The sequence below is a fragment of the Falco rusticolus genome, chromosome 8 (assembly GCF_015220075.1).
Source record: "Falco rusticolus isolate bFalRus1 chromosome 8, bFalRus1.pri, whole genome shotgun sequence".
Taxonomy (NCBI): Eukaryota; Metazoa; Chordata; class Aves; order Falconiformes; family Falconidae; genus Falco; species Falco rusticolus.
In genome coordinates, this window is record NC_051194.1 from 23,708,287 (window position 1) to 23,714,033 (window position 5,747).

The window sequence follows — 5,747 nt, forward strand, 5'->3', positions numbered from 1 at the left end:
GGGGAAAGGCATGCACCAGCCTCTCCGCTGTCACGCTCCTTCTGCCAGTCTGAGGAGCAGCTCTTTTCTTTGAGTCTTCCTCCCTGGAAGTGCCTCTCGATCCGCCCTCCAGCCCAGCTACAGATTGTCAGCTGCCTCTGCTTTCAAACATACCATGGGTGCTGGGATTGGGGTGAGGGCTGTGCTGTTCTTTATTTAATTATCTCCCACCTTAATTGCCTTGTCATTAGGAAGAACCTGGTATTTGATACCATTTAGGAGAGGAAAAGAGCTGATGGGGCAACAGTTTAAAATAGTACAGGATGTCTCATATTCCAGGTAAAACTCAGAATTGCCAACAGTATTATAGATGGCTCTGCCACGGAGAAAAGCCCTTACCCGGCGAAGGAGCGGGAGCCGTGCTGATGGTGTCACTGCCATCATCGCTGCAGTCCCGGCTGCGGGGACACAACTGTTTCACACACACCCCAGCACAGCCCGGCTCTAGCAGACTATGCTGAGGTCACGCTCAGGATCCTGCTGATACGAGTTAGTCTGGGTTTGTAAATCATATCTGAAGGACATAATCCAGGGCTTAATTTACTGATTTCTCTTACTTCCCACTCCGTCGCCTTTTCTGACACATTTAATTCTAACCCATGTTGCTCATTACCTGCAGGGGTTAATTTTGTCAGGCTTGCTAATGTGTCTCATGACCTCCTGGGTCTCTTGACTTGGTTCTGTTTTGATTTGTTCTGTTTTTCTGTTGGGAGAACCAAAACAAGACTGGCAGCACAAACCGGACAAGTTTTGTAATTTGAAATCAGCTGAATGCTGAGCATACATTAACTGTACACGGTGGTGTAGGTGTCTCTGACACAATGGCTGTCTGGGCTGTAGCTGTGGTGCTCTGTCCTCTCCCCTCCTTGAACATCTATACAGGTGGCTGTATGTATTCAGAACTAATTAAAAACATACATTTGCATATTCTAGATTGTCTTGTTAAATTATACGCTTCAAGGCACAGTATGTCTGGATACTCAGTCTTGTGTTAGGATGAGCATCCCAAAATAATGTGCAGCCTTCTTACCCTGCACTGAGTTCTATTTGCAGCCACAGCCCTGAAAACTGTGAGCCATAAGGCATTCTTAAAAATTATGTGTTTTGGGATATGTCAGTAGTGGAGGAGTACAAAGAGTCACCCCAGTACACTGAATGCAACCCCAGCGACGGAGATGCAGACAGATCCAAATCTGGTCCCTGGTTCTACAGAAAGAATCGCTTACATGCTGTCTGGGTGCATGCTGTTACCGGATAACAAGATGCAAAGCAGCGTACCGGCATTTTTCATTCAGAGCATAAATGCTCCCAGTGAAAGGACATTGAACTTTGGAGCTCATGAGAGGAAGCATCTGATCCGAAATTTGGCTTGCACTGTGAAACAATTGGGATTGCCTGACAGCCGCATTCCTCCCTGGCGTACATTTATCCAGACAAGGGGACGTGGCTGGGAGGCCATATGGTGCCAAAGTGAGGCAAATTTGTTGACAAAACCTGGGACTCTGGTTTAGTTTCTACCGCCATATGGGATGGGCACAGGAACTCCCACATGACCCACCACTGAACAAAACCACTTCTTGGAGGCAAATTCACTGGGTCACTGCAGCACTTACCCTGCACGCCCAAACACCAATTTCCTGGCTGGAGGGGACGAGTAGGTGGGAAAGATGGTCCAAGAACAAGCCTAGTCCACCTGCCTCTGATGTGCTGCCATGAAAGAACAACAAATGGGCAGAGCTGCTTCACCACCATGAGCCCGGGCTCAGAGGTGCTCTGCCACAGCGAGCCCAGCACAGAGGAGGAGGTGATGCCCCAGCTCCACACGTTCTTGTCTGAGCTCCCACCTCGCACAGACACTACAGGCACTGTGTGTTCACGTACCACTGCAGAGAGCTGTAAGCACCCCCAGAAGCCTACACCACTGGAAGAGCATCTCCCAAAGACTCGTGAACCAAGGCCTTGGAGAGCACTAACCATGTCTCTGTAGAGTTTCCTATTGGAAATCTGGAGCCAAGAGCTGTGGCTCCAGGAGCCACAACGCTCTCATACAAAAAGCTACACTGGGGCCAAGCAGCATACAAAGCGTCTAAGGGTCAGACCTTCTGGCTGCTCCAGAAGGAGCTACCCATCCTGCTGGCACAGCCCTGCCCTGGCTGAGGCTATTTTTTGGAAGGAGATGCTAAAAGCCCAGAACAAGGTCCATTAACCAGGTCCTTATTGTCTCTATGCATTTGGGAGACCACTGGATTTAGATGCTGGGTGAGTGCACGAAAGAAGTGGGGACAAGTGAGATGCATCTGTTTTGGCTGTCTAATCACTCTCCCTCTTTCTCCTCCATGGCAGCTAATGTAAGAAAAAGAAATCCCACCATGTAACAACAGGTACAAGAAAATAAAATCTATGATTAGAAAAATAAATGTATTCCAGTTAACATCAACTCGTTTCCAAGTGTGCTGCAATAGCCATGCATGAAAAAGCGTCTGAGATGCTTCTATGAGGAAACTTGAGTGCCTGAGCTGAATAACAACAGCCAAAGAAAACTTAACAATAATGAATCAAAGTCTTTAAACAGCAAGAGTATGTTCCATTTAAGTGGCATCAGGCTGTGCGTGCAGTAAAATTTGTTATTAAAAACGCTCAAGCTTTTCCATACTTCTTTAATGCAGTATCGTTTCTCATGCAAGGGCATGATGGATACAAAGTCTGTTCATCTGCTGAGCAGAGCCATAAAAGCACAGAATATTAACCCTTTAAAAAGCATGCTCCTCACCAACTTCCTGCATCACAAGCATCACCTAACAGTAAAATCAGAAGAACCAAGGGGAAGAGAGTCCTCATGTACATCTTGAAACACTTTATACAGAATTATTTTCAGCATTTCTGTTTTATCAGTTTCTCTGTCTGCATGACTCCTACACAGAACACCAGAGGAGAGAGACCATTACAAAAAGAGGAAAAAAAATATTTCAGTAAACCACAAAGTAAACTAGAGGGCAGCTGGAGAAATAAAAGAGAATCCAGTCAGATGCAAAACAAAGCTACAAGCCTTAGCAAGCTGCTTCTGTGCAGTAGGAAAAAGCTTCCTGAGAGTTACCCAAGATTTCTAAAAGCAAACACTGTGGACAATATAAATTGTCCTTTAAAACATCTGTTACAAAAGTTAAGGTTTGAGATTAAATATTATGACAACACATCATTACTGAAGTAAGGGGGAAAGCTCAGAGTTGGCCCCTCTGGTGCATGACAGGGGTGTAAGGAAGGGGAAACATCAAATTCCTGCAAAGCCCCATTGAGCCGTCAGTGATACGGGCACCAAAGCCTGCAGGTCATCCTAAGATGGTAAAGTACCTGAGCCACGGGCACACAGGCTGCTCAGTACTTGGGGATAAACAGATTGCCAGATCTGGAGTCTGGAAAAACAGGCTTAGAAATAACTTCTTTTTTAATAGTTGTTTTTCCATCCTCCTCTCTAGCGCTTCCTAGGAGTTCTCCTTAACATGTGAGTAGTTTGTAACTGCATGACTCGGGATAAGTGGTAGTGCCCTAATCCTTTCTTTTCTGTTCCCAGGTCTTATTATTGCTGTGGATTTTATCATTTATTGTGGGATTTAGGCTTTTCCATTGGGAAACATCCCATGGCTTTGATTGTTGTGTCACCTAGAGCAGAAGTTCTGTAGATGTTTCTGGACTCTATGTTCCACATGACTGCTTGAACCTGGGGGGCTTATGTTCAGCAGATGGCCCTTTCCAGTTCTTCATTTCTAGGAGGCACAGCAGATCTCAGGTGCACTGTCCCACCATGACCAGGTAAAAAATGGAGCAAACGTACATGAAAAGGTATGACATCTGATTCAACACTAAGGTGACAAAAGGGACATTATAGGATCTGAAAACTGGAGAACATAACCATTCATTTCCATGTGCAGCTGCTGTGATTATCGCACCACATGTGATACCACGGAGTTAGTAAAAGAGAAAGCTCATTGTCTTGAATTATACAGAACTCATTATAATTTTCTATTTCAGCCAGACATTAGTGTTTACTGCATTTCTGCACAAACTGATTCATCCTTCCTTTTTTAAAGCAATTAAAAAAATTAGTGCCATTTTTATTCATCCTGATTCATTAAGTGAAATTACAAGTTTCAATGTAATTAGGAAATTTAAGACTGAGGGAAAGGCACCCCATTTTGCCTTAAAAATCTGACACAAAGGGTTCATTTCTAGCAGTCAGTTCAGCATGGGCAATGATGGCCATGGAAGTGAGACAAGGGTGCCACCTTCAGACTGCTTCAAACTCTGGAAAATGGGAATAAAATGGAAACTCCATCGGAGGTGAGGTGGACATAACACCGGGGCAAGCGAACTGCTGATGCAATTTCATGATCAAACAAAACCAGCACATTTGATAATACTGTGCCATCACAGATCCCAGATGATTTAAAATAAATGCTTCTGATATACAAAACGTGCTATAATTTTTGAAGAAATAAGAATTTAATTTCTAATATAGAATCTAAAATGGCTTACAAAAGACGCTGAAAAATATTATTTACACATTTAAGTGAAACTCATGTATCTTTAAGTTTTATACTTGTGTATCAAGAGATGAAAAAAGAAATGTGGCCCCACAAATTTGAGATGAGTGGGCAGGAAAGTATCACTGAATCATACAGAAAGCTTTCAGGAATCTCAAAGTCCTACCCTTCGAATAGCGATGCAGCCACTGTCATGCTGCTGTGCCTCACTTTTCCATGAGTTCTCTTGATGAAGAGGTCAAAAATAGCCTCTGACTAATGTGCTGACACTACCGTGGTGATGACTAAGCCTCACGACTACCCCAAGACTCGGCTCCACAACGTATGACTGTGCATATTCCAAAAAGCACACGATGCTGAGGATGAAACCACTGACTCACACCCCGGGGCTGGCCTAAGCTCACTTGAAGCCACATTACTCCTCAGAGAAGGGAGGCACACGGGGCCGCGGCCTGGGGCGCCCAGGTTCTTGCGAACAGGGGCTACGGAGCCGGGGCTGGGGGTGCCCGGAAAAGGGCTTTTTGGGGAGCTTCTCCTCCTGGCTACACAGCCGGCAGAAGGCTGCACAGTTTCTCCTCCCTCAGGACGAGGCATACCCCCTCAGCCATACACCCCAAAAGCCGTACAGCCGCAAGCACGCCTCCGCCAGCCACCATCGCCTCCGCCACCATCGCCTCAGGCGCAGCCCCCGCGCCGCCACACACCCGCGGCCGGGCGCCGGCCTCCCGCCCTCCTCACCCCCACCGAAGCGACAAAACCCGTGCCCTCAGGCAGCTTTTACAGTCGAGTTCTGACACCGGGGGAGGGAAACATCGAGCGACCGCGACCGCACGGCGAAAACCGGAGGGACGAGAAGCAGCTCCCGGCCGGCGGCCGCCGCCGCAAGATGGCGCCTCCCGTGACGTCCCAGGCAGCGACCGCGCCGGAGAGGCGGCAACGGGGCGGGGCCTCCGCCCCCGCGAGGCCCCCGGCCCACCGGGCTGCCCGAGCGAGCGCCTGCCGCTGCCGCCGCCGCTGCCCGCCCCGCTCCCCACCGCCCCGCCGGGCAGCACCGGCGCCCTCCCGCGCCCCCCGCCTGGCCGGCGCCTCGTTGCGGTGCTGCCGCGGCGTTTCCTCCGCCCCGCGGCCCGGCGCGCCGGGCAGCTGCGGGGGGGCCTGAGGCGGCGGCGG